Genomic DNA, 4,273 nt, shown 5'->3' with positions numbered 1-4,273 from the left:
CCCTGCTGCTTGACTGCAGAGAAATGGACTGGGGAATTTCTGTCCTCAGTCCCTTTCTTTTTCTCCAAAGTGAGACATCAGGAGTCCTGATGTTTCACCAAAGCCCCCCAGTGGGGCTCAGAAAAAAAAAAAATAATAATAATAAAAATAAAAAAATTATTGTAAAAAAAGTAATAAAATTAAACTACTGACACCAATCTCTTCCCTACTGACCCTAATGCAATAGGCTGGGCACACCTATGTGTGGCGACATCACCACACTGCTGCCACGGTGGGAGATGGGACTTGTAGTATCTTTATTGACTGATCCTGGAGATATGAGGGTAGAGCCGTGCATTCAAATTTAAAAAAACAGAATAGAGGATGTACCCCGTAATTTAGATAAAAGGAGAGAGGGTGTGTAGGGTTAGGGGGGGTGCTGTATGTGATCAAACCAAATATGGGTGTAACGTAAAACATGGACTAAGCCTTTAAGCTGGTGTCGCCGTTTTCGGTGGACTATGCACCATTGTTTAACCAGTTGCCGACCAGCCGCCGCAGGTATTGGCTCGGCTGCGCGAATAGTCGTACTGATACGCCGGTTCGTGCACTGACTTTTGCGGGCGTGCAACGCGCCGCACACGCCGCGGGAGCCGGCCCACCCGCTGGACCGGTGGACTCGAGTCCGCCGGCCACCTGCGATCGCAGGAAAGAGAGCCAGAACAGGGATCTGTCAATGTAAACAAACAGATCCCCGTTCTGACAAGGGGAGGAGAGAGAGATCTGCTGTTCCTAGTGATCAGGAACAGCGATCTCTCTCTTTTCCCAGGCAGCCCACCCCCCCATACAGTTAGGCTTAATGTACACGGGACGTTTCACAACCTCTCCTGAAGGATTTACCTCGATGGATAGTAAACGATATTTAAAAACGTCCGTTTTGCTGCGTGCCACTTAGGGTCAGATTTGTCCGCCGCAATCCCGCTAAAAATCGCAGCTCGCCACCATTACCAGTAAAAACAATAAAAAAAAAGAAAAGTCCCTAAATCTTTCCCCTATTTTGAAGACGCTATAACTTTTGCGCAAACCAATCAATATACGCCTATTGCGATATGTAGCAGAATATATATTGGCCTAAACTGATGAATAAATTAGTTTTTTTTAATATATTTTTTGGGATATGTATTATAGCAGAAGTAAAAAATATTGTTTTTTTAAATTGTCGCTCTTTTTTTGTATATAGCACAAAAAATAAAAACCGCAGAGGTGATCAAATACCACCAAAAGAAAGCTTTATTTGTAGGAAAAAGAGGACTTCAATTTTGTTTGGGGTACAATGTCGCATGACCGCGCAATTGTCAGTTAAAGCGACGCAGTGCCAAATCGCAAAAAATGGCCTGGTCAGGAAGGAGGTAAATCCTTCCGGGGGTGAAGTGGTTAAATCACAAAAATAAATGATGACCCTTTTAAATATTAAACTACTAAAAGTGGTATCATACCTGAATAAACAATGTCAATAATCAAAAATGGGCATGACACTTTATATATACCTCCAAAAGTAATCACAACTTAGTTATAAAAACATTCAAATTTTATTATATATAGAGAGTATAAAATCTATTTCATGCATTATAAAATATAATACATATCATGTGTGCAAGGTCAACAAATAACCACAACAAATCCTCTCTAGAACACGCACATAGAATGCCACAGGTTTTCTGAAGGGCGACTCGTTTCATGGAAATACGGCTTCCTCAGGACCTCTTAGACCTCTCTTGTATTCACATAAATCATAATGCGTACTGTATTTATTGGCGCCAATACTTCAATTTTAGCTGCCTCGGAGGGGACAGGGAGGGGGGCGGGACGAGCGCCGTCAGATTACATACAGTGAGAATCTCCTGTTTACTTGGCGGCCTCTGTAATAGGAAATCCCGCCCCCTCCCTGCCCCCTCTAGGCTGCAGATGGGCATCGATCAGGCTGCATTGATGGTAATGATGAGGCTGCTGTGTTGATGGCAATGGTGAGGTTGCTGCATTGATGGCAATGGTGAGGCTGCTGCATTGATGGCAATGGTGAAGCTGCTGCATTGAAGGCAATGGTGAGGCTGCTGCATTGATGACAATTGTGAGGCTGCTGCATTGATGGCAATGGTGAGGCTGCTGCATTGATGGCAATGGTGAGGCTGCTGCATTGATGGCAATGGTGAGGCCGCTGCATTGATGGCAATAATGAGGCTGCTGCATTGAAGGCAATGGTGAGGCTGCTGCATTGATGGCAATGGTGAGGCTGCTGCATTGGTGACAATGGTGAGGCTACTGCATTGAAGGCAATGGTGAGGCTGCTGCATTGATGGCAATGGTGAGGCTGCTGCATTGATGGCAATGGTGAGGCTGCTACATTGATGGCAATGGCGAGGCTGCTGCATTGATGGCAATGGTGAGGCTGCTGCATTGATGGCAATAGTGAGGCTGCTACATTGATGACAATGGTGAGGCTGCTGTGTTGATGGCAATGGTGAGGCTGCTGTGTTGATGGCAATGGTGAGGCCGCTGCATTGATGGCACTTTTGAGGCGGCATTGATATGGACTGATGAGGCTGCATTGATGGCACTTGTGAGGCTGCAGATGGGCATTGATCAGGCTGCATTGATGGCAATGGTGAGGCTGCAGATGGGCACTGACCCTTATTTTGCTTCAAAGTTCCTTATTTAAAGTTTTAGTTTTTTTCCTGAAACTTCCCTCTTAAAATGAATGTGTGTGTTATACGCTGATAAATATGGAAATTAATACTAAAACTAAACATAAATAATCAAATTAATAGCAATCACAATATTTATACAGTACAATAAACAAGAGCAAGGATTTAATAAAGTATATGGATAATGAGAATATTGTAGAATTCATTATAAATAAAATTACCTTTAAAACTTAAATATGGTACCCACAGTATGCGCCATTGTTTAGTCTAATGGATTCCAAGGAAAGGGAAGATTACTAACCATTGGATAATTTATTACTCTGTGAGATGATAGCAGATACCCTTTTTATGCAGGGACCGAAATGTGTACTAAAATGATCACAGATGCACTTTCTCCTAGATGTTTTGGCAATTCCTGTGCAAGTTTATGGTAACATCTATCTCAGCCTCTCATTCCTGTGTGGCCTTCATCTTGGTAAAGAGCCAAATCAGATGTCAACATAAGGGTGTGGATTCCGAAGAAGCAAAGTTACTGTGAAACGCGTTGATCAACTACACAAATTTGGAAAAACAAATGAGCTAGTCACACAAAATTAGTTATGGCTTTTGTTTTCTGTGTTTTTAGTAGTGTTTATCTGTACAATAAAGCTGTTGTCTTTATATGGATATTCTTCTTTCAAAGTCCCAATATTATTACAAAACATTTGTTGGATTGGAGAATGGGTATTTTGCGTCTGGGATACGGTACGTATCTATTTTACCTATTTTATATTAGTACCGTATATACTCGAGTATAAGCCGAGTTTTTCAGCACATTTTTTTGTGCTGACAATGCCCCCCTCGGCTTATACTCGAGTCAAGCACTTTTCTGAAGCAGAGAATGACATTTTCCGAACTGACTTTGGGGCCCCGTATCTCGGGGCCACTTGGTGCTAGGAACCCCAAACTTTGCAAACCCAGTGGAACTAGCACTACAACATATCCAAAGCTGGACTTCCTAGCACTAAGTGGCCCTGAGATACGGGGCCCCAAAGTCGTTCAGAAAATGTCATTCTCTGCTGCAGAAAAGTGCTTGAAATTTTCCGAACCGAATATGGGGCCCCGTATCTCTGGGCCACTTGGTGCTAGGAACGCCAGCTTCAGATATGTTGTAGTGCTAGTTCCACTAGGTTAGCACACCAAATTTGGGGTTCCTAGCACCAAGTGGACCCGAGATACGGGGCCCCAAAGTCGGTCAACTGTGTCCATCTGCAGCAATGTCATTTCGGGACCCTTTGGGTCCAGAGTAGTGTTGCCACCTGTCCGGGATTCACCCGGACAGTCCGGGTTATGAATCATGAGTCCGGGTTTCAAGGCGACTGAAACTTGGGCACATTATTCTGACCGGCTCGTGGCTCCCCAAGTAACCGAGATAGTCACACACAAATCTGTTGCTGTCCAGGAGCTGCTGGAGGCTGTCTTGGGGGGCAAGTTCAGCATCACTGGAGGGAAGGGCGGTGATGTCAGCAAGAGCAATATAGCTACACCCATTGTTCGCTGCGGCACGCTATGCGCACCCCATTACTACTCTCCTTGGGGCACCCAAAGGTGGT

This window comes from Aquarana catesbeiana, linkage group LG06, assembly GCF_042186555.1.
Source record: "Aquarana catesbeiana isolate 2022-GZ linkage group LG06, ASM4218655v1, whole genome shotgun sequence".
Taxonomy (NCBI): domain Eukaryota; kingdom Metazoa; phylum Chordata; class Amphibia; order Anura; family Ranidae; genus Aquarana; species Aquarana catesbeiana.
This window is presented reverse-complemented; position numbering follows the sequence as displayed.